General features: G+C 37.4%; 1 protein-coding gene across 7 annotated transcripts in view; it reads left to right on the forward strand.

Annotated features, from left to right (window-relative positions):
* SOCS5 (suppressor of cytokine signaling 5) overlaps positions 1 to 27,798 on the forward strand; it is a 61,527-nt gene that overhangs the window by 20,148 nt on the left and 13,581 nt on the right. Inside the window, exon 2 of one of the 7 annotated variants that reach the window (XM_060117655.1) lies at positions 12,075 to 12,165. The exons of the other annotated variants lie outside the window; for them this stretch is intronic. The gene's annotated coding sequence lies outside the window, so the exon portion shown is untranslated. The remainder of the gene's footprint in view (positions 1 to 12,074; positions 12,166 to 27,798) is intronic. 7 annotated transcript variants of the gene reach the window in all.

Here is a 27,798-nt window from a genome sequence, read left to right on the forward strand (position 1 = left end):
TCCTTCTTCCGTTAAATTGCCTTTGCAGACATCTTTGTCCAAAATCAGTTAACATATTTGTGTGGATCTGTTTCTCAACTATAGTCCATTGATTTATGTGTCTGTTGTTTAACCCAATACTGTACCCTCTTAATTACTGTAGCTTTAGAGTAAGTTTTAACATCAATTAGTATGATTCTTTCATTTTTATTCTTTTTAAGAATTGTTTGGCTTTTTTAGTTCCTTTGCTGCTGTTTTTAGAACAAATTTGTCTGTATATACAAAAAATATCCTGGGGGGTGGCAGTTTGATCAGAACTGTGTTTCTCTACAGATTAAATGGGAAGAATTGACACCTTTACTATGCTGAGCTTCCAATTCATGAATGTGATACAGCTTTCCATTTATTTAGATCTTCTTTGATTTCTTTAATAGTGGTGTAGCTTTGACATACAGCTCTTTTACCTGTTCTATTAGATTTATACCTCTGTATTTCAAATTTTGGGGAGCTATTATAATGACATTTAAAAATTTTGGTTTCCACTTTTTCATTGCTAGTATTATATACGTGATTGATTTTTGTGTGTTGACCTTATACTTTATGACTTTGTAATTTTACTTACTAGTTCTGGGAGATTTTGTGTAGATTCTTTGAGACTTTTATGTAGACAATCATGTTGTCTGCAAATAGGACTTATTTTTTTCTTTGTAATCTGTATGCTTTTTTTTCCCCCTTGCCTTCTCATATTTGCTAGGACTTTGAATACAGTGTTGAATAGAAGTGGTGAGAGTAGGTATCACTGACTTGTTCCCAATCATAGGGGGAATGTATTCAGTCTTTCACCATTAAGTATGATGTTAGCTGTAAGCATGTCCTTCCTTCTACTTGATTTGGGTTTACTTTGCTCTTCTTTTTTTCTAATTTAAGGTGGACACTTAAGATTATTGATTTGAGAATTTTCTTCTTTGATAATGTAAGTATTTAATGCTATAAATTGTCCCCTGAGCATTGCTTAACTGCATTGTACAAATTCTGATGTGTTTTAATTTTCTTTCAATTAAAAATATTTTCTAATTTTCCTTGAGATTTCCTCTCTGACCTGTCGATTATTTGTAAGGGCATCATTTAATTTCCCAATTTTTAGAGATTTTTCTGTTATCTTTCTGTTATTGATTTCTAGCTTAAATTCATTGTGGTCAGAGAACATATTTTGTTACTTAAGTTCTTTTAAATTTGCTAAGATTGTTTTATGACCCAGGATAAGGTCTGCCTTGATGAACATTCTCTGTGGACTTGAAGAGAAGGTTGTTGGGTGGAGTGTTCTACAAATGTCAGATCCAGTTGGTTGACAGTTTTGTTCAGTTCTCTATCCTTGTTGATTTTTTGTGTACTAATTAGATAGATTACTGAGATAAGCATGTTGAAGTCTCCAGCTATAGTTAGAGATTTCTATATTTTTCCTTCCAGTTCTGTCAGATTTCACTTCATGTATTTTGAAGCTCTGTTAGGTGCACACACATTTAGGATTATTATAATCTTCTTGGTGAATTGACCCTTTTATCATCATATAATGTCACTTTTTATGCCTGGTAATTTTCTTTGCTTTGAAGTTTACTTTATTTGGTATTAATATAGCTACTCCACCTTTCTCTTGATTAGTATTTCTATGATATATCTTTCCCCATCCTTTTACTTCTAACCTACTTATATTATCATAGTTGAAATAAATTTCTTGTAAGTGGCATGTAATTGGATCTTTTTTTTTTTTTTTTTTTTTTTTGCGGTACGCGGGCCTCTCACTGTTGTTGGGCCCTCCCGTTGTGGAGCACAGGCTCCGGACGCGCAGGCTTAGCGGCCATGGCTCACAGGCCCAGCCGCTCCGCGGCATGTGAGATCTTCCCAGACCCGGGCACAAACCCGCGTCCCCTGCATTGGCAGGCGGACCCTCAACCACTGCGCCACCAGGGAAGCCCCTGGATCTTATTTTTTTAATCCATTTTCATAATCTTTGTCTTTTAATTCGTATGTTTAGGTACTTTACATTTAATGTAACTGTTTATATATTTGGATTGAGTGCTACCATTTTATTGTTTGCTCTCTGTTTGTTCTTTTTGGTTTTTATTCTCTTTTTCCCCTTTCTGCCTTCTTTTTGGTTATTTGAACAGCTTTTGGAGTTCCATTTAAGTTTATTATTTGTTTTTTCTTTTTTTTACTATATCTCAATCTGGTGTTGGTGTGGGTGTGTGTGGTTGCTCTAGGGATTGTAATATACATATCTAAATTCTTATAATCTACTTAGGATAAATATTTTCCCACTTAAGTGGGATGTAGAAATCTTAATACTATATATCTCTTTACCCCCCTCTTTTTTTGTTGTGTTGTCATATAATGTCTACATACAGAGAAAACTCCATCAGACAGTGTTACAGCTTTTACTTTTAACCACCAAACATTTTCAAGAATTCAAGAATAGAAAAATAGTTTATTGTATTTACCCATATGGTTATTAATTCTTCTTTTTCATAATTCTTTTTCATTCCATTTTTCCCTTGGCATCATATCCCTTCTGCCGTTTAGTAATTCTGTTAGAGCTGATTTGCTTGTAGTCAATTTTCTTGGTTTTACCTTCACCTGAGAGTGTCTTTATTTTGCCTTCATTCCTGGAGGATATTTTCACTGGATATAGAAATTCTGTGTTGATGGTTCTCTTCTTTCAGTCTTTTAAAAATATGCCATTTCCTTCTGAACTTAATGGTTCCTGGTGAGAAATTCACATCCATTCAAATTGCTCTTCCCTTATAAACACTGAATCACTTTTCTTTTTCTGTCTACTTTCAAATTTTTTCTTTGTTTTTAGTTTTTATCAGTTTGACTTTTATGTGTCTGGGCATGGATTTCTTTTTTTTTTTTTGAATTTTATTTGACTTATTTTTTTATACAGTAGGTTCTTATTCGTCATCTATTTTATACATATTAGTGTATATATGTCAATCCCAATCTCCCAATTCATCCCACCACCCCCCACCACCCCCGCCACTTTTCGCCCCTTAGTGTCCATACGTTTGTTCTCTACATCTGTGTCTCTATTTCTTTCTTTTTTTTTTTTTTTCACCATGAAGAGGCAGTTATTTTAATTTCTTAACAATAATATGGAAGAATATTTGCCAATGCCTGGCTGTATCTAGTTTCTATTTTCTTTTTTTTTTTTATTAGTTTCTGCTTTATAACAAAGTGAATCAGTCATACATATACATCTGTTCCCACATCCCCTCCCTCATGCATCTCCCTCCCTCCCACCCTCCCCATCCCACCCCTCCAGGCGGTCAGTGTGTCTCTATTTCTGCCCTGCAAACTGGTTCATCTGTACCATTTGTCTAGGTTCCACATAAATGGGCATGGATTTCTTAGGGGTTTATTCTGTTTGAGTTCTCTGAACTTCTCAAATCTATATATACATTGTGTCTTTTACCAAGTTTGGAAAGTTTTCAGCCATTATTTCCTCAAATACTTTTCTGCACTGCACTCTTTCACTTTCCTTTTAGGATGCCAGTGACTCCAGTGTTAGACCTTTTGGTATCCCAGAGGTCCTTGAGGCTTTGTTCATTTTTTTTTCTCCTTGTTTTTCAGACTTGATAATTTCTATCCATCTGTCTTCAAGTTCACTGACTTTGTTTTGTCATCTCCATTTTGCTTATTGAGCTCATCAAGTGAATTACTTCAGCTGTATTTTTTATATCTAAAATTTACATTTGGTTCTATTTCTTTGCTGAGACTTTTTAAAAGTCTTTTAAAGTATTAGATTAATTATAAAAATTAGTACATGCTTGTTGTAAAATAAAGATATATGTAGAAGTATATGAAGTTTTAAAATCTCATTGTGTGGCTGTTACTAATAATGGCCGTATAAATTGTTTTTACTTTTTGTCTATTGCACACCAACATGCAAGTTTATACGTGTATATTTGTGTGCACACACTCCCACCTGTATGTCTATAGAGTAAATTTTAGAAGTAGAATTCTGGGTAGGCATCATTTTGAATACCCACAAAATAGTCCACATAACCTTTCCCCATTGAGGTGTAGTGTGAAGGTTATTTCTTGTTTTGCACTAGCATAAATTCTTGGAAAAAAAATTTTTTTTGATCAGAAAAGCTTTTCTTATGTTTTAGATTAGTTCAGTAAAATGGCTTCCCAGGGCTTCCCTGGTGGCACAGTGGTTGAGAGTCCGCCTGCCGATGCAGGGGACACGGGTTCATGCCCCGGTCCGGGAAGATCCCACATGCCGCAGAGCGGCTAGGCCTGTGAGCCATGGCCGCTGAGCCTGTGCGTCCGGTGCCTGCACATCTGGAGCCTGTGCTCCACAACGGAAGAGGCCACAACAGTGAGAGGCCCACGTACCGCCAAAAAAAAAAAAAAAAAAAAAAAAAAAAAGGCTTCCCAGAACTAGAATTAGTTGATTAAAGGTTATGAACATGCTTAAAGTTTTTGGTAATTTGTAAATTGATGTTCCAAAGACTTGGTTGATTGACACTTGTAACTATGGAATTTAAGCTCAGGAATAAAGCCTTTGTGTTTCCACTACCAAAGAACAAGAGAGTATTAGCAATATGCAGAGACCTTCTATTCATTTCAAAAGTGTTTGCCCCTCTTGGAGCATTTTTTTTTTTTTACAAGTATTCGGAGCATTTTTACAGTAGCTGCTTTGAAGTCTGTCAGATACTTCCAACAACTGTGTCATCTCAATTATTGATATCTCTTTATTGTACCATGCAAGTTGAGATTTTCCTGGTTCTTCATATGCCAAATAATTTTGGATTGCATACTGAAGTGTTATGAGACCCTGGGTCTTGCTTAAATTCAGTGGTGAATGTTCTTTTTTGCGTTTTAGCAGGCAGTGGACCCTGTTGGTTTAGGCTGCAAGTTGCAGCTAGCTTTCTGTGAGTTGTGATTTCAATATCAATTTGGTTTTCAAAGCCTGTAGTGCTTTGCTATTTGGATCTGTCCTGTGTGTGCACTGCCCATTGGCCAGTTTGAGGTAGGTGACTATTTTTTCTTTGTTCAATTCTCAAAACTTTCTGGTTTGCTCTTTAGGATAAATTCGATGCCATTTTCAGCTCTGGAGTGAGCCCAGGCGTTCATAAGCAACCTTATGGAGTCGCTTTTCTGAATTCCTCCCACTCAGCTATTTCCCCTATACTTTCTATTTCCCCGGGAACTGCCCTTTTTAGTCCTCCAGCCAGAAAGCTTTGTCTACTGTGCTCACTTCCTGTGATTGTGCCCACATGGAGGGACCAGGGGTAGGAGCACAGAGAGGGGGAAAAAAGGGTTAGGAGAGGGTTTTGCCCCACCCTCTTGAAACCACAGCTTCTGGGATTGGAGAGGATTTCCCTCCCTCAGACCTATAGGTACCTGTGGGCCCCCTGTTGTTACCGCCTCCCTTTTCCTGCCCAAGCCTGAACTAAAGCACTTCACATGAAACACTGTCTACATTGCTGCCCACTTCCAGGTTTCCCCCAGTCCACGTGGCAGGATACAAGAGGGAAGAAAGTAAACCCACCCTTGGTTCCATGGCCCTTTGAATTCTGGTCTTCTTCCCCAATCTACCTGCTACCATTTACTTTTTACAGTCTTTAAATAACTGCTCCATACATTTTGTTTAGATTTGATAGCTGTATTCAATAGGAGGGACAGGGTGGAGTGTTTTTACTTTATCTTAGCTGGCACTAGAAAGAACCCTGTATTGTGTACTTTTAAGAAGGGCATTATTTATTCAACCAACATATGTCCTTATCATTTGAGTCCTCACCATGTGCTGGACACTTTAAATATATTATTTGTTTAATTCTCTGACAACTGTCCCCCTTTTAGACATGAGGAAATTGAGGAGTAAACTCTTAAACTAGGTCCAGAGGCACAGATAGTGACATGCTGGGATTTGAACACAGGACCCAAGGTGTGTTCCCAGGACCAGCATCATCAGACCCACATGAGAACTTGCTAGAAATGCAAAATCTCTAACCCCGCCTCAGATCTACTAAATCAGAATTCTGGGAATGGGGCCCAGTAATTTGTTTTGATGAGCCTCTGTTAATCTGATATATGCTAAATTTGAGCACCAGTTCTCTATGCTGTAGGACTTAACAATACTATGTTTTAGTTTCTTAGCAGAACTTTAATATAAGAAACAGAAGTAGCTTTTCACCCTTGTTTGAGACATATGGTAGTATGTTGAGTGAGAACTAATTTTCTTACTCATGTCACTAACATATAGCTTTAAAATCACACTTTTCTATATTATTCAAGCTTATGGTAGTTAAAATATAAATACTATGAATTTTAAAAATTTTAATGTGTGTGTATGCAAAGAAATCAATTTAGATGTGGTTTTTGACCAATAAATCACTTAGCCTCTGGTAATTACTATGTTATATAATGCTCTGTATTTTAAATTTTAGGATATTATTACTGATCTCCCTCAATTTCAGGGTAGCTTTTGATACAGGTTTAGAATAATATTGGGTTGGAAAAAATGGCCCATATTTGGGATAGGTCCTATTTTGTGTAATTTTATTTTTTTTCACAAAAGATTAAATGTATTATTATAACTAAATTTAATTTGCATATTCTTGTAAGACTTTTTTTTGATTGAAGTATAGTTGATTTAAAATGTTGTGTTAGTTTCTGGTATACAGCAAAATGATTCAGGTATACATAGCCATATATATTCTTTTTCACATTCTTTTCTATTATGGTTTATTACAAGATATTGAATATAGTTTCCTGTGCTCTACAGTAGGACCTTGTTGTTTACCTGTTTTTATATATAGTAATTTGTATTTGCTAATCGCAAACTCCTAATTTATCCCTCCCCACCTCCTTTCCCCTTTGGTAACCATAAGTTTCTTTCCTATGTATGTAAGTCTGTTTCTGTTTTATAAATAAGTTCATTTGTATCATATTTTAGATTCCACATGTAAGTGATATCATATGGTATGTCTTTGTCTGATTTCACTTAGTATGATAATCTCTAGGTCCATCCATGTTGCTGCAAATGGCATTGTTTCATTCTTTTTTATGGCTAATTAGTATTCCGTGTGTGTGTGTGTGTGTGTGTGTGTGTGTGTGTGTGTGTATGCATGCTTCATCATCTTTATCCATTTATCTGTTGATGGACATTTAGGTGGCTTCCATGTCTTGGCTATTGTGAATAGTGCTGCTGTGAACATAGGGGTGCATATATCTTTTTGAATTGTAGTTTTCTCTGGATATATGCCCCAGGAGTGGAACTGCTGGATCATATGGCAACTCTATTTTTAGGTTTTTAGGGAACCTCCATACTGTTTTCCATAGTGGCTGCACCAATTTACATTCCCACCAACAGTGTAGGAGGGTTCCTTTTTCTCCACACCCTCTCCAGCATTTATTATTTGTAGACTTTTTAATCATGGACATTCTGACCGGTGTGAGGTGATATCTCATTGTAGTTTTGATTTGCATTTCTCTAATAATTAGCAATGTTGAGCATCTTTTCATGCGCCTTTTGGCTATCTGTATGATAAGACATTTTAAATAAATTTACCAATCAGGAAAAAAAGTCTGTTAGAGCACATCTTCAGAATCTGTTTTTTTTTTTAATTAGCTTACAATCCACATATACTTTGAGGTATGCAGATTAGTAGATTAGATTAGTAGGTATATGTAGATTAGTTATGGAGCATTTTCTTTTGTTATAATCTCTCCTCTTACTAATAGAGTAGCTGGCGGTTGGGGCAGAGAAGATATTTTCTATTGTAGAAATAGGTTTTATAGTTATCATTATTTATATTAGATTTTAAGTCTGTTACCCTCTGGTATCTGCATTAGCAAGACACATAATAATCACTGAGTATTCTTGAGGGAATGTCAGCAAAAAGGGCTCTACCCTCAAGGAGCTTGCTGCCTATTGAAATAAACAGAGAAACAGTTATTCAAAAAAATAATTACTGTGACAAAGGTATGTAAAGTACTGTGGGTATGGTGTGTTGGAGACAGGCTGGACCCGTGAACCTAGCTGTTAGTATTTGAAATCATCTGTGGTGGTATGTATACCACACAAGTCAGCAGATGCTACATACATACAGCCAGTTCTGCTGTAATGGGATGCATTCCTAAAAATCACTAAGTGTAGGGAAAAATGGGATTGGGCACAATACTTAAAAACTTCCTTAGCAACACATTAAAAAAAAAAAAAAAGGAGAACCAAATTAAAATAGTAACACAGTTTTGCATGTTAAAATGGAAATGGTTAAGAAAAAAGTAAATATGGTGCTTTACCTTGAAAAAGACGAGAGGTTTGCTTGAGAAGTGGGCGTGGGAGAGGTTGCCTCTTGTGAATTATTGTGGAATGGTGGAGGGAAGGTGTCTGAAATCTGAGGAAAAGGTAACATCTTATGTGGATGGGTGAGGCTCCTGACAGGAGGTGGGCTGAGGTAGCTGGGAGATGTTTGAGGTAGGTGTGTGTACTGTGTATTCCCAGGCATTGGGCTCAGTGCAGCTGGGCGTAGTTTTCTGCATTCATCTAGTGTTTAATGGCACGTAAGCAAATAACAGTTACTCAGTGATCTTGTTGTTCCCTAGTGTAACAAGCACATTGGAACAAATTTGAGTTTTCCAGACAAATGTTAGAGCAAAACTGACTGTAACAGGGCTTTTTTTCCCCTTCTGAGAACTGATTGACCAGCACACCTCTGGAAATGGAACTCTTCGGTCAGCCTGGAGGAGTCTTGGAAGACTTGACAGAGAAGATGGCACTTGAACTGAGACTTGGCAAATAAGTACAGTGTTCTGCCAGGTATTGCATAGGTAGAAGGAGGGCATTCCAGGCAGGGGGACAGCAGCATCTGAAAAAACATGCAGATGTAAGCCTGGTATGTTCAGGAACCTCTTACATAGTTCAGTGTTAAAAGAGAAGTTCAGTGTTAAGGTTAGAACTTGGAAGGAAGGAAAAGGAAACATTGTAAATAAAACATAATGGTTAGGCAGGGGCCAAAGTCTCAATAACCCTGTATGCCACGTGAAAGAATTTACATTTTATCCCTCAGGGGGTAGAGAACACTGAAAATTTTTCCACAGTGAATTGTATTTTCTAACACTAATTTATATAGCACTCACTGTGACAGTATGGAAGGTAGACTGAAGGAGACTCAACTGGAGTCTGGGAATCTAGTGGGATAAGGAGGAACTAGTGTGGATCTTTCATAGGCTTGACCCCTTTGAGAGTATTATAAAAGCTGTAGATGCTTATTAGCAACTGTGTCCTTTCTGTGTTTTTAGAAGCTACTGCTTCTGTAACCCTGTTTCTTGGTTTTAAGGGCTAGGGCCATGAGAGTTAGTCTTCTATATGGTAATAAGTCAGGTGAATTTATAACCAGCTTTCACAATACCTAGTTTCACACTTAGCTTTATTTATACAATGTTTAAAACCGGAAGCAAAAAAAAAAAAAAAAAATGAAAGCACATGTACACCAAAAAAAAAAAAAAAAAATGATGTGGTGAATCATTCTTGAAGTTTTATCATTGTAATGTACATTCATTGAGAAATAACTACATGGGCCAAAGGTCTCTTTGCCCATCGGATTCCTATTTTTGCCCAAATTATTTTATAATAAATAACCATTGTAAGGGATAAGTAATTATCGGATGAAGTTCAGGGGATAAGAAAATGATATAGGACTTCCCTGGTGGCACAGTGGTTGGGAGTCCGCCTGCCGATGCAGGGGACACGGGTTCGTGCCCTGGTCCGAGAAGATCCCACATGCCGTGGAGTGGCTGGGCCCGTGAGCCATGGCCGCTGAGCCTGCGCGCCCGGAGCCTGTGCTCCACAATGGGAGGCCACAGCAGTGGGAGGTCCGCATACTGCAAAAAAAAAAAAAAAAAAAATGATATAACTAGAGTCTTCCAAGCAAAATTTAGATGCAGATGATTTTAATTACAAGTCTAAATTAAGAAAGCCATCTAGCCCACTCTAAAAAATTAAAATCTTTTATCACAGGGTTCCTTAGCATATTTTGATGCCTGTTACCAGAGGAGAGTACTGATAAAACCTCATAATCTGGTTGAAGATACCAAAGATCCTCTAAAACTAATTGAAAACAGGAATATCAGGATAAAACAGAAAAAAACATGTCCTACAGTTTTCTATCCAGTATTCCACACAGTACTTATGGTCTGATCAGCATGTAATAAATATTTGTTAGGAGGCTAAAATGCTGTACTTAAGTTTAGGGAGAGCTAGAGACAAAAATAATGGAAACATTGAGAGACTTTTTAAAAAGAATTTTCTGATCTTTGAAACTTTGATGCACACAATTAATGGATTATGGATTTATAGAGGCCATATACCCTCTCAGTAGTTTGCCTCTGATACTTTTATGAGGAAATAGTTGCTGCTGTTTTTTAATTTTTTTTGATGGGGCATTGGTGGTTGGTTGTTTCCTTAATTATAAAACTAAAAATTTACAAAAATGATACATGATTTTTGCAGAAAAATAAAAGAATACTACTTGCATGAATAATAATTAAAACTCTTAATAACCTTAAAGAGTATTGATTTTTTTTCCTCCCTCATCATTTTTATAACTCTTCTTTGATAGGGAAAGGTGTTTGATCATCAAATACCAAGTTCTTACCATAGACTAGATGCTGTTCCGTTATTACTATGATAGCCACTTGTGAAAAGAAACCATGGATGTAAGCATATAATAAAAATGTGTTATAATCAGATGGTCATAGTTATACTGTAGTTCATGGACCTCATTTGCCTTAAAAGGCAGATTCTAATCTTTACCTAATCCAGAGATTACCAAATTATGTGTATGCTTCCTCTTTTCTGTATTGTCCATATTCCTCTCCCATAACTCACAGGACTCGTAATCTTTTCTTTGTGCCAGGTATTTCTTCTAGTCCTCAGCATTTACAGAAATAATAGTGTGCCCTTCTCTAATAGAAATAAGGCTTTCTTTTTCTTCCTGACCCTGTCCTCACCATACCTTAATCTGTATTGCTTTGTTTTCTGACTGAGCCATTTGGCTCTTCTAGAATATGCAGAGAATTACCAGTGAAGTCATAGTCATTTAATACAACCAAGTACAGGAATAAATCACCCTTTTTAAGCATGGCATGTAAGACCCTTTAGAGTCTTTCTTCCCGGCTTTTCAGGTTGCTTTTTCTTTTACTTCACTCCACCTATCCTGTACTTCAGCCATCTAAACCACTCCTCACCTTTGGAAAGCCAGATCCTGTCCTCTCTCTCTGCCTAAAATGCCTTTCTCCACTCAGCAGGCAACTAATTCATTCTTTAAAACCTAGCTCAAAATCACCTTTTCTGTGAAACCTTCCCCGACCCTCTGCATTAATTAGGATTAGGTACAGTGGCAAGTAACAGAACCTCCAAAATAACAATGGTCTAAAAACAAGAGAGAATTTATATCTCTCCTATAACAGTGGACTTTGCAGTGTGGGGCTGAAATGACAGCTCTGTTTCATGATGTCATTAGGGAAGTAATGTCTACCTCATGGCTTCAGAATCTCTCACATTTAACCCTTGTCCTCACCATCCAAAATGGAGCTATCTGTCTTATGCTCTATGATGTACAAGGAACAAAAAAGGCACTAAGGGCATTTGAGAGCTATCTCTCAACATTTCCCTAAAGCTCCCAAATTATGTATCTACTTGAATCTCATTGGCCTCAAGGAAGGCCTGGAAATAGTCTTTATTCTTGGTGGCTCTGTACCAGCTAATCGTATTATTATGGAAGAAAGGGAGAACAGGTATGGAGTACAGCTAGTAGTGTGCCACACTTCCCCAGCTAGAGGTAGTTTCTTTGTGCTTTGTGTTCCCGACAGCACTCTAATTAATTAGTATTTAAGTTGTATTAGAATTCATTTGTCTTCTTCACCAGATTGTGGACTTCTAAAGGCATTCAGGAAAATTATAGCAAAAGTATCAGAGACAAAGGCAGGGAATGATGTTTAAATACCCATGTGAACAAGGGAATTGCTTATATAGAGCTGATTTCTTAGACTTACATTTTTTTTCTATTTTCTCCATTTTGTAGAGGGAAGTGGACACTGCCAATAGTAGAGGGCATGGCTTCTTTTCAGTAATGCCTCAAAACTGGTCACACAGAGAGAACAGTTATTTAAAAGGTGATATATTCTCTGTATTATACTGTTTTTTTTTAATTGTGGTAAAATATACATGAAAGTTACCATTGTAACCATTTTTCTTTGTTTTTGTTTTTTTGCGGTATGCGGGCCTTTCACTGTCGTGGCCTCTCCTGTTGTGGAGCACAGGCTCTGGACGCGCAGGCTTAGCAGCCATGGCTCACGGGCCCAGCCGCTCCACGGCATGTGGGATCTTCCCGGATCGGGGCACGAACCCGTGTCCCCTGCATCGGCAGGTGGACTCTCAACCACTGTGCCACCAGGGAGGCCCCATTGTAACCATTTTTAAGTGTACTGTTCTGTGGCATTAAGTTCATTCACACTGTTGTGCAACCATCACCACCATCCATCACCAGAACTTTTCTATCTTCCCTGAGATTCAGAACCCATTAAACACTAACTCCCTGTTACCCCCTCCCCCAAGCCCCTGGCAACCACCATTCTACTTTCTGTCTATGAATTTGACGACTCTAGGAATTTTATATAAGAGGAATCTGTATTTGTTCTTTTGTGACTGGCTTATTTCACTTAGAAGGTCTTCAAGGTTCATTGTGTTGTAGCATGTGTCAGAATTTCTTTCCTTTTTAAGGCTAAATATATTGTTATATATATGTACCACATTTTATTTGTCCTTTCATCTATCAGTGGACACTTGGATTGCTGTGTTACACTGGTTTTTTTGGTAAGATTTTTGTTTTCTAAAGATATTCTCCACACAAATAATGTCTTATTATAATTTCACCACAACTACCCCCAGACACAAACCACATAATAACATATCTTTTTAAAAGGAAATTTAACAAAAATGCAAAGAAGATAAAAACAATCACCTATATTAGAAATTTATTTTTATAGGAAGTAATCCCCCCTCCCAATCACAGTTTCTGAAGTATAAACTAAAAAATAAAATTAAGTTATGAAAAACATTATCCTGGTGTCAAATCTGGAAAATAGGTACAAGAGTGGAATTAGAAAGAAATATAGTTTTTCACAAGAAAATATTAAATTTTGTTTTATTTAAGTCTCTTGATGATATGATAGAGACACAAAGGAGAGTGCAACCTATGAATCCCTAATTCTTTTGAAATATGGAAATTTTACCAGTGGACAGTGAGAAGGAAGTGGTTATAGCTGTAGCCTGCTGGATTTGCTTTTATGATATTTTTCCAGCATTGAAGAGAAAAGGGTTATAAATGGGTGGAGTAAGGAAAAGTAGCTCCATTTCTCTCACCTCACCTCCTTTGTTATCAGATGGGAGTTAGTTTAGTGACAATAATTATTGGATGTTTGATTGCCAGTAATGTGACTGATGCCTAGAAAATTCTGGGTTTTGGCCTCTATCCCACTGTATACATAGTCTAAATTGGTAGTTAAATTCTTACTAAAATTCTGAGTAAGCTTTCAAATAGTTACTTAAATAAAATGCATGTCCAGTGGTTTAAACTGGATCTCACAGATACTCTCCCATTGCAGCTCATTGTTTGGTCAGTTTGGCAAAATGGTGAGTCATACTTCTCTAGCCAGCCACAGACCAGCTGTTGATTTACTCAGTTACTTGAGCCAAGACCGAAGCACCAGAATAGAATAGAGCACCTTGGCTCTGATACCGTTTTATCTTTTTCCTAAAAGTCTGGATGTAAATTTCCATCTTTCCCCTAGGTGTTTTGAGTTACAAGAAGCAGTCTAAGAGTTCTTTGTCTTTTAAATCTTTTAGTACTGTTGTAGAAATAAAATTGACATGCCTGAAAGGATCTGAGAAGAACAGAACACATTGTGGTGTTAGCTGTAAACTCTTTTAGGGAAATTAGAACTTGATGTAGACACTAAAAATAGAATTGAATGGTGAAGGACAAAGTAGTGGAGGTGTTTTAGAGCAAGAATTAAGTTTGGATAAAATGAGACCTAATTATGGATGGCAGTGAGTGAAGGTCAGCCACGAGAAGGTGTGTGTGACTGTTGAATGTTCCTGAAAGGAAATGAGTCTGGCGGTGTTAGGAGTTAGGAAGAGAGGAGAGACTAAGGTGTTGCAGAAATCTAGGAAAGTGGCAATAGAAATCTGGACAAGGTTATTGGCAGTGAAAGGGCAGGAAAAAAGGTAAATTTTAGAGCCATTCTGGAGAAAGAAACTATAATTGTGTCACATGGAAGAAGAGTAAAATTTTAAAAATTCTAAGAAATTCCGTGGTGTACTGATATCCCATTTTGGGGAGAACTCTTGAATTAGCTTTAAGTATGGTGAATTTGAGGTGCGATGGGGAGTAGCCAAAATAAGACAGATTTTTTAGGCTATTAGTGGACTGAAAAGTGGGTGGAATGTGTGGACTAGACTTGTGCTTCTGGTACAAATCTAGCTGTACTCAAGGAGGTAAGAATTGGTCCTAGAAAATACCTGATTGTAACAGTAAAGGCAAGAACATATGTTCTCACAGCTTCTGCATACCTGAAAAGCTCTTAAAATCAAATAAGTTTTCTTTTCCCCCCCTTTAGCTTTATTTCAACTGAAAGGATTAGGTTAGTTAAATAGGTTTAATTCATAAATTACATCCAGGACACTGAAGTTCTTCTCCCATACTATTAAATAAGAAAGTAGAATCTAGATTGCCTTACATAGGAAGATGCAGAACAGGGGCAAGAACTTAGATTCTTTCATAAAGAACAACATCTTAGAATACATAGATATTGTGGCAGAATAATGGCATACCAAGGAGCATTATGTTCTTAAATATTATAAGTTAAGTTATTGAGTTAACTGTATTTAACCTGTAGTGTAATTTGTAACATTTGAGTAATCTAGTGTGGAATTGGACGTTTTGTGTTTTTCTTTAGTGGAGCCTTTAGTTGGAGCTGCTGTGCCCAGTGTTTCTTTATGGCTTTCTCTCTCGGAGCGGCTCTTCGTATATGTAGCAAAACATTTAGAACCCTGTGGAGTAAAGTAGAAAAAAAAACTTGGCAAAAGAGTATTTCTCTTGTAATTAGAAATTGTCTTAAGATACAATATGTTACAGCAATGATAAAGCTAATATATTAGATAAATAATAGCTTAGTGTAGAGATGACTGGCATTTCGCTGAAGATACCTAAGGGGGTAGCGTTTCCCTAGTGCCCTAGTACCTGCAACAAATACTGCTTACTGCTTTCTTCTCGCTCGAACCCGCGCCCCCTGCAGTGGAATCGCGGAGTCTTAACCACTGGGCCGCCAGGGAAGTCCCTCTTCTCTCTCGTGTACACCTCTTTTTTTGCTCTTTATTCCTTCTTTTTATGGTGAAATATAACATATATATAGCACAGTGAATAAAATAGAAAGGTACAGTTTAATGAGTAACTATAAAGCGTATTCACCACCCAGATCAAGAAACAGTACATTGCAAGTATACCAGAAGCCTGCTACGTGTCCCTTGCCAGTCAAACCCCACTTGTATGCATCCCATCCTATCCTCCAGAAGTAAGCAGTCTCACTTCGGTGATAATCATTTCTTCCTTCTCTTTGAAGTTTATCACCAAGTATGTGTCCCTAAATGATGTAGTTTACTTTTGCCTCTTTTGTATACATATATACAGACATGTTTATATGTCAATACATAGTCTTTTGTATCTGACTTATTTTTGTGCCATTTATCCATGTGGTGTGTGTGTATAACATTTTCATTTCTCTGATCTATTATTTGCATACTGTTCCACTGTATGAATATGCCATAATATGTGTATTCTGTTCCGTTTCCTAATATTGAAAAACTCAGCCTGTGACCATTCTTGTATATTTTTCTTGGGGCACATGGGCACCAGTATTTCAAGAGTTTATACTTAGGAATGGAATTGCTGGATCATAGGGAATTCACATCTTCCAATTCACTGGATAGTACCAAAGTGTTTTCTAAAGTGGTTATTTATACTCACCCAAGCAGGATATGAGCATTCCTGTTGTTCTCCATTCTCGCCATCACTTGGTATTGACACACTTAAGTGTTTTGGGCAGGAAAACTGTGTCTCTTATGATTTTATTAAGGAGGATGAGCCCCTTTTCATATTTGAATTTCTTTTTGTGAAGTGCCTGTTAAAAAGGTCTTTTATCCCCTTTTCTATTTGGTTATCAGTTTTTCCTACTGATTTTTAGAAGTTCTTTATATTTTCTGGATATTAGTCTTTTAGTCTCTAAACAAGTTTGTGTATTGAGAATTTTGTTTCCTTCCCTGTGCTTCTGATGATTAGAGAAGCCTTTAATTTTAATGTCATATTCTTTTCCTTACAGATTATACTTTTTTTTCCTGTAAAAACTTGCAGATATTTTCTTAGATTTGTCCTAAGTACTTCATATCACTGATGCTATTGCAAGTGGTATGTAATTTTACATTTTGTTTTGTTTGTTGCTGACAGGTAGGACCACAATAGATATTTTATATACTGATTTGTATCTACCAATGCTTCCACATTTTTGTTAATTCTAACAATTTTTTAGATAATTTTGAATCTTTTAAAATACACAATTATTTCATCTGAGAATAATGATAACTGTTTTTTTTCAGATCTATAGAGATGAATTTAAACAATTCCTTTTATTCCTTAACTTGCCTTTTTCTGCTGATTAGGACCTCTACCACAATGTAGGAATAGGAAGGATGATAATAGGTATCCTTTTCTTCTTCCATTCTCAGCATTTCTTCAAGGATAAGGTTAGCTGTCGTTTTTTGGAAATGCTCTTTTTTGGGGGGGGGGCGGTGGTACGCCGGCCTCTCACTGTTGTGGCCTCTCCCGCTGCGGAGCACAGGCTCCGGACGCGCAGGCTCAGCGGCCATGGCTCACGGGCCTAGCCGCTCCGCAGCATGTGGGATCTTCACGGACCGGGGCACGAACCCGTATCCCCTGCATCGGCAGGCGGATTTTCAACCACTGCGCCACCAGGGAAGCCCTGGAAATGCTCTTTATTTAAGTTAGGTAAGGTTACTTTTCAGTCTTAGTTTACTAAAAATTTTCATTAGAAATGCATGTTGAATTTTATGAAATACTTTTTTTTTCATTTTATTTTTTATTTTTATGAAATACTTTTTCTACATCTAATGAGATTATCATGTATTTTTTGTTCTCAAACTATCAGTGTGATAAATTACATTAATTTTCTAATGTTAATTCAACCTTGCATTCCTAGGCTGTACCTAACTTGATCATTTTTATATACTATTGGATTCAGCTCGCTAATATTTTGTTTTTAAAAACTTGTATTTATATTCATGACTGAGATTAGCCTGTATTCTTTCTTCTCATAGTGTCCTTGTTAGGCTTTGGTATCAGGTATATTAGCCTAATAAAATAAGTTGGGGAATGTTTCCCTGTTCTTATCTCTGAAAGAGCTTGTGTAAGATTGGAATTTTTTTTTCCTTAAATAATGATAGAATTCACCAATGAAGTTATCTAGGCCTTGGGATTTTCTTTTTGGAAAGAATCTGACTACAGATACTTTAATATTATTATATTTTATTTCCTGTGGACTCTTGTTCTCACTTATGATGTCTTCTGTATGCTTATATTTGACTGTGTCTAATGCTTTTTGTTTTTAAAATTACTTGTGGGTATTCTTTTTTTTTTTTTTTCTTTTTGTGGTACGCGGGCCTCTCACTGTTGTGGCCTCTCCTGTTCCGGAGCACAGGCTCAGCAGCCATGCATGGCTCACGGGCCCAGCCGCTCCGCGGCATGTGGGATCTTCCCGGACTGGGGCACGAACCAGCTTCCCCTGCATCGGCAGGCGGACTCTCAACCACTGCGCCACCAGGGAAGCCCATTGTGGGTATTCTTTGAGGCCTAGAATGAAGTTGTCTTCCTCCAGAGAGGGTTTATGTTTCCTTCTGCTAAGATGTGTGTAGGTATCATTAGCCCAGGAACATTTTAAAAGAATTTCACAGTTTGAAGTTCCCTGGATTAGGAGTCCATGCAGACACAGACTGCAAACCCCTGCCCAGGCTGCTCAAACTTCTTAGGGACCTACATCCTGGATGTTCTATCCACCATTCTCTTTTTCTCGTGCTTCTCTCTGAGCTAAAGCAATCTTCCCTGCAATCTCCTGAGGGTGGGATTAGGCTTTAGATTCAGTTGTAGTTTACCTTTACCTGAGGTTATAGCCTTTTAGGATCCCAGTTTAATGTGGGGAAGAGTTCCCTTGCACTGTCTACCTTTTGAAGAATCTGTGTTTGAGAAATTTGTTGCCCTCATCCTATGAGACCAGTGAAAACCAAAGACTTAATTTACTGAGCTCTATCTACAATTGCCCTCAGGGCCAGAGTATCTTCAGGGAGTCCTATTACCTCTCTAGGTTCTAGTTGCTCCTAGTTTGTCTGGCAGTTTCCCACCATCTTGTCAGCTTTTTATTTTAAGGTGTTTTTGGGTTTTTTTGTATCTAAGGGTTTTTAATTGTTTTCAGTAGGAGGGTTGATCTAAAAAATCCTAGTCTGTCATTACTAGAAATTGTAGTTCCTCTTAATTTTTTTCCCCACTTAGTCTTCTATTTCTTTTGTTGACGTCAGCCTCCATGTTAATGACTTAGTTTCACAAACATTCATATATTGAGCATCTAATATGTATCAAGCATGGCACAAAACAAAGTCCTTGCTTTCTTGAAGCTAATAACACTGTAGTGGATTCTGGATTGTGGGGAAAGTTGCAGCACCATTGGACAGCATTTTCCACACTGATTCGCAGAGCATTGATGACCTGTGAAATCCTAGTAAGGTTGCCATTGTCAAGTAAATTTGAGAAATAATGCCCAGGAGGATATCCTCTCTTAGAGAGCTAAGGCACTAACGTATTTGAACTGAAACCTTTATTTGTAGAATACCTCTTAATATCTTATTAGCATACTAGAATTCCAGGGGACATGATTTATGAAATGTTGGAGTAGGACTAATGTATTAAACATCTCTATATTATTTACATGTTGTCACAGCAGTTTCAACTTCTGCTTTCCCATAGTCATGTTTAAGGGGAACATCTGCTGAGGGAGTAAACCAAGGCAGCTGTGCTCTGCATTCTGAATGACTTTCCTTACTTGGCCGTGGGTAGTTAGACTAGCATGGGTACCCAAATCAAAGATGCCAGACATAGGTCAGTCACTGGCCAACCAGAGAAAGTGTAGAAAGTGCTGAATTAAGTTCTCACAGATCTCATTGGTTGGTTAAAGAAATAGAGCTCCTGCTTTCAACTTTATGTCTAGATGTACTCCGGATTGACAAGTAAGGGAGAGTGGTGGTTTCTGTAAGGATACATCTGATGATGCGGATCACAAAACTCACACAAAGAAATATATTTGGCAGTTAAGCAGTGGAAGAAGCAGAATTTGAAAAGTCAAGAGAAAGAGATAGAAGGGACCTATGATGGACCAAGAATTAGCCAAAGGTATGGCAGGGTGGCAACTATGAGATAGAAAAAGAATCAAGTGGAGAAGCACAGAGACCAGCTTGTGGTTAGAGGCAAATCAGATACCAAAAGCCTGGTATCCAGGGAGTTGCTGAGCCGCAAGAATGGCAGGAGCACTAAAATAAGGACCCACCAACTCCTGAGGCTTGGTCCTCTAGGGCAACGTTGGGACTGGACCAGGTTCTCAGTTCCAGTATCCTTAGGGCCTAGGCCCACTTGTTACTGATTTTGTTCTTGGGGTTTTGTATGAATTCTTGTTTCCCTTATCATCAAATTCATACTTATAATCGGTTCTCCTCCCCCACCACACACACCTACATCTGCCAACCTGAGTGTCAGTGACTGATACTTAAGAGTTGGATTCATAAGACTGATGTATGAGTTGAATTCATATCAGTGTTGCTTTTTTGATTAACATTTTTATAACAATGGAATACCCACCATGCCTACCCCTGCTTTTTATCTTCTCTTTTTATTACATTTTGGAAACTCATCTTCTAAGCTCAGCTGTGCTAGCAGTGTTAATGTTGTATTGCATCACATAATCTATTTCTGTTGGTTATCCTATAAATCAGGGGTCCCCAACCCCCAGTCCGCGGCCCAATACCGGTCCGTGGCTTGTTAGGAACCAGGCTGCACAGCAGGAGGTGAGCGGCGGGGGAGCGAGCCAAGCTTCCTCTGCTGCTCCCCATCTCTCGCATGACCGCCTGAACCACCACCCCCCAACCCCCTCCGTGGAAAAATTGTCTTCCACGAAACCAGTCCCTGGTGCCAGAAAGGTTAGGGACTGCTGCTATAAATAGTACCTCCATATACAAAAGAATGCACATTACTTACTCTTGGTACTCTTTGGCAAAGAATATTTCCTACTTCCCAATCCAATGTTATTTGCTGCCGATCCCCAATACTGTTTGAGAATCACGCTGGCTTTAGTGGAGATCTCCGTATTTGTTATTCCTTTCTCCACTGATTGTGTTCATCTGCCCCTCTAACCTCCATTTCTTTGTGTCTTTTTCCTCCACACTCTTCCCCCACCTTTTCTTTGAAAAGTTTTCTTAATACTTCATTATTTATTTCTTCTGCATTTTACACATAATTTTGGGTTTATAATATGAAATTAGATTGGTCTTTTTGAAGATCTACTTCCTTTTTAAATAACATTTTTTCCAGCCAGGAAATTCGTACATTTGAATGTAATGTCTTGGAAAGTACAGAAAAGAAAAAAGAAAAAATGAAATTACAATAATCAAAAACCACCCCAAATAACCACAGTAGTATTTCCTATCCATAATCTTTTTATTAAAATATGTTTATATGTATGTGTTGAGGTCAATTTATATACTGTTTTGTAACCATATTTATTTTATATCATGAATATTTCCAGAACATTAAATGCTCTAGAAACATGGTTTTAATGTCTATTATTTCAGTAAATGAAAGCACTACAATTTATTTAACCAATCCTCTGTTAACTGAACAATACAGTTATTGCCAATTTTTTTGCTAATATTATGCCATGGTGAATATCTCTTGTATATAAACCTTTGTGTCTTTATCTGATTATTTTCTTGGAATACACTTCTATTGTGAAACCTTGAGTCAAAAGGTATATACATCTTTTTAAAGTTTTGATAGATAATACTATATAAAATTTCCTTCTTGAAATGCCATGTGGATTTATATCCTCACATCAATGTGTAAAAATACTAGCTTCGCAATACGATGCTTAGATACTACCATTAAAATGTAAAAGAAATAAAAACAAACTTTGCCAAGTTGATAAGGGAAAAATCTTATATCACACTTTAATTTAGATGTCTGATCAATACTAAGAATGACCTTTTTCATATATTTATTGGCCAAGTGTATATCTGATTTTGTGATTTTTCTGGACATGTCCTTTGCTATTTTCTATTTGAGGTGGTGTGTTTTATCTTCTTCTTATAAATGTATTAACACTTTGTCATATGTTGAAAATTTTTTCCAGCTTATCACTTGTCCTTTAATTTTGTTTATGGCATTTTTTGACATGTAAAAGTTTAAAATGTTCAGTCATTAAGTATTTTGATAATTTCATTTTGGTCTCTTCAGCATTTTGTTTAAATAGACTTTCCCACCTCTTCTTTGAGAGGTTAAATGGTTTCTTATATTTACTTCTTTATTTATGTTGAGTCTGTTTTTACAATTCATTGAAATGCTCACCCATTCTTCTAATATTGGAACATTTGAGATTACAAACTCTTAGATCCAGATGTATAGAGTTTTCTAGTTTCAGAAAATCTGTTAACTTTATTTTTACTCCCATCTACTTCCAAAAAGAAGGAAAAAAATTAATTAACAATAAACCTACACTTGGACATTTAATATGATGATAATTGATTTAGACTTATGCAGGGGCATGCGAGGGATATCTGAAAGTCTGTCAGAAATTTATAAACTAAGGCCTTCCATTTGGGTTTCCTGTTAGTAATAGCAGAAAGGAGGAGGAACAATGAGTTACATGTTTCTCATTGTCTGCTTAAAGGAAACATATCAGTTTTCTTAAAAGAGAAATCTTGGCAGTAAAGTCAAAGATGAATTTTTTGTGTGGGTGTTTATGTGAGGAATGATGTCTTGATACCATTTTTATAGAACATAGAATAATACAAGGCAGTTTATTTTATAAACTCTTAATAAAAGTTAAGGGCATAATATTAAGTTCTAATTATGGTAAAGTACTATGTCTGCAGGCAGTCAAAATAATACAAACCACATATGTGTCTTTCTGGTGAAGTAACTTGATAAGGGGTAGAGCTTAGACAATCTCTGGTTAGATATTTCTTAAACTAGCTCTTTCAACATAATAGTTGAGATTTTTAAAACTCAGATTTTGATTCATGTATATTTGTGATTTCTGGTTAGAAATAGCAATTGTGGAATGATTCATACACATTAGGTCCAAGTGTTTAACTGGAAAGTTTGACATTTTATTGTGAGAATTAGCCTATTATTTGAGAAGGTGGAGAATTATATAAGTGGGTTTCCAGAACTACCTGCAATCAATTACAATTTTTACTTGCTACACTTCAAACAGTTATAATGTGGACAGTTTAAGTAAATAGTAAATCTTACTTCATTTCAGATCTGACAGAATGTCTAAGAATTTTTTGTTTTTCATGAAGTACTGCTTCCTTCATTATCAAAGAATATTGAGAATTAGTGTACTTTAAGCTGCTCAATTCATCTTTGAAACTTTTAAACTTACTTTATCTGTGAAATAACCCTCATTTTTAAGCTGTGTGTAAGGGAAGTAAATATATCTTAAACTGTGTAGGAAGGTTTTTTTAAGGGAAAACAGGAAGGGGAAAGTTTGTGTTGACAGAACAGTATTGCTTTTATTAGTGGTTTTTTTTTTTTTTTTTTTTTTTTTTGCAGCTGACACTAAACTTGCAGTGTTTATATTGAACATTAAATCAGCACCTGACTGGAACATGACTAGCTAGAGAGTTCAAGACTATCTAGATAACTCATTATGTTGGACGTTAGGGGATTGTACTTTAATCAGACAGTAGTATGATTAGGAATCAGAGTTGTATCTGATGTGCTACCGCTAGACCTGAAATAACTTGAGTCTAGTTTTGGAATGCTATGCTTATATTTTAAATTCTAATATTTAAAAAAGTCACAGATCGTTGAGGTTAGTTAATTCAGTTGCTTGTAGAGGAAGGACTACCTGGGCTTGCTAGAGACAGAGGGTTGCTTATCCTCTTTAACATCTCCCATGAAAGACTCCTCACAACTCTCTTTTGGTTGTTTATTTACATTTTTAACTATTTGAAATATTAGTTTTTTTCTAAGAGTTTCTTTGTTTTTAATCTTCAGAAGGATTGAAGAGTGACCACTCAGAATTCTCCTTTTTAGAGACTCTTTATATACATTAAAAACAACCCATTGGTTATGTTATTTTTCCAGGTGAGATGATTTTAGCTGTATCTTTACATTCCTAAATTATAATACTGATAACTGTTGTTTTGTTGCTCCTTTTGTGCTGAGTTCTTAAGATGTAGAGGAAGCAGCCAGACATCGAGTCCCTTGACTTTTCTTAGCTGCTTGAAATTCTGGGATCAATTTTATGGCAGATGTTCTAGAGGGGAGTGAGAGTGGAGGAAGGTGCACTATTTAAACAGCTGTTTCAAGTAATACATGCAAATGATGATGAAGACTGAACCTGGGAGAAGGGCAGTGGAGATAGAGAGGAGGGGAGGACCTGATAGGGCTCTGGAGTGGACTGTAGACCCCATTTTTCCAGTTCACCACTGCCTCTGGGAAGTATAAAGGCAGTGGTAACTCTAGGATATCTAGCATATTTCTCCCCCTGCAGTTTGAATCTCCTCATCCTTCTGGAACATACAGAAGTTAGGGCTTTGGCTAAAGGCATTATTTTATTTTTTATTTATTTATTTATTTTTTTTGCGGTACGCGGGCCTCTCACTGTTGTGGCCTCCCCCGTTGCGGAGCACAGGCTCCGGACGCGCAGGCTCCAGACGCGCAGGCTCCGCGGCCATGGCTCACGGGCCCAGCCACTCCGCGGCATATGGGATCCTCCCAGACCGGGGCACGAACCCGTATCCCCTGCATCGGCAGGCGGACTCTCAACCACTTGCGCCACCAGGGAGGCCCTAAAGGCATTATTTTAAAGAAATGTCCCATCAGCCTGTTTCCTTACTCTTTTAGGTCATGTTCTTTGTTGCATCCATTTTTTTTTTTTTTTTGCGGTATGCGGGCCTCTCACTGTTGTGGCCTCCCCCGTTGCGGAGCACAGGCTCCGGACGTGCAGGCTCCGGACGCGCAGGCTCAGCGGCCATGGCTCACGGGCCCAGCCGCTCCGCGGCATATGGGATCCTCCCAGACCGGGGCACGAACCCGTATCCCCTGCATCGGCAGGCGGACTCTCAACCACTTGCGCCACCAGGGAGGCCCTGTTGCATCCATTTTAATTTCAGTTTCCTTATGTCTGTTTTTAGCATATAGATCTTGTATCCTGTAACCCTGCTGGGTTTTCTTTTCCTTTTTTTTTTTTAAATTTTTTTTAAGATTCCTTAGGGTTTTCTATGTGGACAATCATGTCATCTGAAAATGGGTAGTTTTGTTTCTTCCTTTCCTATCAGTTTTGCTTTTTTTTTTTTTTTTTTCTTGCCTTACTGTGCTGGCTCTCGCTTCTCTTTTGACCCTAACCTCTTGCTCTGGCCACAAGTGATTAGAAATCATAGTTGTTAGACAGATTGACTTTTGCCTGGAACAGAAGTCAGGGTTGCCTGGGTTGGTGCTTTTCTTATGCAGAGATTTTTAATTACTGATTCAAAATCTTTTAGAGTTATGTGCTTTGCTTTTTCATTTGTTTTTTAGTCAGTTTTGAAATTTTATGTTTTTCTGAAAATCTAGCCATCCCTTTTTAAAAAGCTTTTTAATTTATTGGCTTGAAGTTCTTCATCATGGTTCCTTTTAAATGTTTGCTCCTTTTTTAATGTCTTACATCGTTTATCCATGTAGTTTGTGACCCCAGGCTATTATGCTTTCTAAGGTTTTTTAGTCTCTTGCTCTGGTCTGTGTACTGGCTCAAAGCACTTCTCTTCTCTCTAAAGCCCCTGCCCCCACTGCCCTTTTCTCATTTGCAGTTTCCAAACTGCTAAGCACTTCTGCATGTAGTATCAGTAAATGTTAAAATGAATATATATTTTTATCATCTTTTCAGATTACCTGTTTTTCAACTTTTGATAGGTGAGGTTTTATTTCATTTCTGTTAACAAACTAAAGGTTTTTTGATTGTCCTATTTTTTTTTAAAGGGTAGTTGACTTTTAAAAATTAATTAATTAATTAATTAATTAATTTGGCTGCGTCGGGTCTTAGTTGTGGCACGCGGGATCTTCGTTGCGGCGTGTGGGCTTTACTCTAGCTGTGGTGTAGGCTTTAGAGCACGCACGCTTAGTTGCCCCACGGCATGTGGGAGCTTCCCGGACCAGGGCTCGAACCTGCGTCCCCTGCATTGGAAGGCGGATTCTTAACCACTGGACCACCAGGGAAGTCCCTCATTGTCTTATTTTTAAAAAATAAAATACACAACATAAAACTGGGGTATACTGCTTGGAATTTCTGGTCTATAATTTTGGTCAGAGTGCTTCTCTTGGAATTAGTTTTCTTAAATGGTTAAAAGGTATCCTGTTTGTCTTTACCTCTCCCAGTACTCCTCCCAAATATCTTTCTAAAGCATAGACTAATTTCAAGATGTTTAAAATTTCTTTTTACTTAGGCCAGTTTGAAGATCTAGATTAAAAAACAAAGGAAGTTGTCCTGATTATGGTTTTTTTTTTTCTTTCTTTCTTTCTTTCTTGGATTCATTACAAGCTGTCAAATTATTTGAAGACCCTGGTTTCTTCAGGCCTATAATCTGGCGTAGAAGAGAGTAGTATACTTCTTTAGTTTGTAAAGGAATGATAACTGTATTCTAAGTAGTCTTAGGTAAACAATAGAAGGAAAGTGTTACTATTTTTAAAAAAAATCATTTTAGTCCTTAGAGTCTTTGTATTTCTTGTGATACTAAACTACTAGAGTTACAAAATGGTTATCCTTCCAAGAGAAGGAAATGGTCCAGATTACAGCTGCTCACTTACCATTGGTTATTGAGTATACTTTGTAAATTATTAGCAGGATCACAGTGAGCTCATTGTTAAGCAGTCCCAAATCAGAGATTCTTTTCTGGGTTAAGGCTAACCAGTGTGGTAGCTTGATCCACTAGGTTTCTCAACTGAGAGTTGTTTTGCTTTGTTGGTCTCCATTTCTTTCTAGTTCACCTTTTGGCCGTAAGGGAGATTTGTGTGCCTGTGTGTTGTGGGGTAGGGGTGGGGTTGATGCCCTGTGCTCTAGGGAACGTTACAGGCATTGCCAAGACAGCACTAATCACATACCGTTATGATGCTTAGTAGAAACAGTTTTGCTTTTTGCTGCTATCACCAACATGTAGCTTCTGCTGCCCCGTGGATTGGTTGTCTAACAGAAGCTACCATTTTTGAGCCCCTGTTACAGACTCAGCTGTACATACCTTTATGTCATGTTATCCTCTTAAAAACCCTTGTAAGAGAGGGGTAGTTGTTCCTGTTTTTAGATGGAAAGGCTGAGGCTTAGATTTCACACAGCTAGTGAGTGCTTGAATTTGCTTTTAGGGCTCTCTGAAGCGAAAGCACATGTTCTTTGTGTTCCACCACAGTCTGCCAGTAATGCTGGCCAGATAAGAAACATTTCAATGAATAGTATGTTTGTTAGTATATTACATAAGATACTTTCTCCATAGAAAAGGAAGCATAACTTAGGATTTTATGTCTCCCTGGTGTGCAGTATCTATATGGTAAAATTTAAATTGTGGTGGTGTTAAAGACTAAAAAGGAATTTTGAAGCAAAAAAATGAATAAGGATTATGTTCCTGGGCCTTGCCCAGTACTACACAGATTGGCTATGCTTAGTTCAGGTTGTAGATGAGCTATAGCTTCAACTGCTAAGGAACACTGAAATCCCTGTAATGTTTCCTAGGGAATAGTATAGAGGTTTAAATGATTAATAATAGAACTTGCGATCCCGCATGTGTTGTACATAGGAAAATACTGACATTTGTGGCATGTTCTAGAAGAAATGAAAGGGAGAATTATTTTTAAAAAGAAAGAGAAGCTAAAGCTTTATGCTAGATAGTACTGGTAACATTTTAAAAGTTCCTGTCTTCTGAGTGTCTCCTGGGAGCCAAAGGCTTTATAGATATGGTTTCTAATCCTCACATCCAACCCATGAGGTAGATATTGTTATCCTCATTTTATCAAGAGGCACACTGAGGTTCAGAAATATGAAGGACTACATCAAAGTTCACAGCATTCTTAAGTGGTGAAGTTGGAATTCAGCCTCCTCCCTACCACACCCCCTCAACTGACTGTCTCTTGCCTATGCCCTTTTCATTATGTTTGTTGCCCTAAGCAAAGTTCAGGCAGAATCACTACAGGGTTTAAGAATCTGGGATTTTGATGGTTCGGAGAGCCCTCCTGTATGACACTGGAAATTAGAATTGTGTGAGTAAAATTGAAGAAGCAGAGATGCAAATTTTAGATACTTTTTTTTTTAAAATCAGAAAAAGAAATAGCTCTTAAATTGTCTTTTTTGGGGGGTCGGTATTAATGTAGAGTCTATATAACACTGTTACTC

This window comes from Mesoplodon densirostris, chromosome 14, assembly GCF_025265405.1.
Source record: "Mesoplodon densirostris isolate mMesDen1 chromosome 14, mMesDen1 primary haplotype, whole genome shotgun sequence".
Lineage (NCBI taxonomy): Eukaryota > Metazoa > Chordata > Mammalia > Artiodactyla > Ziphiidae > Mesoplodon > Mesoplodon densirostris.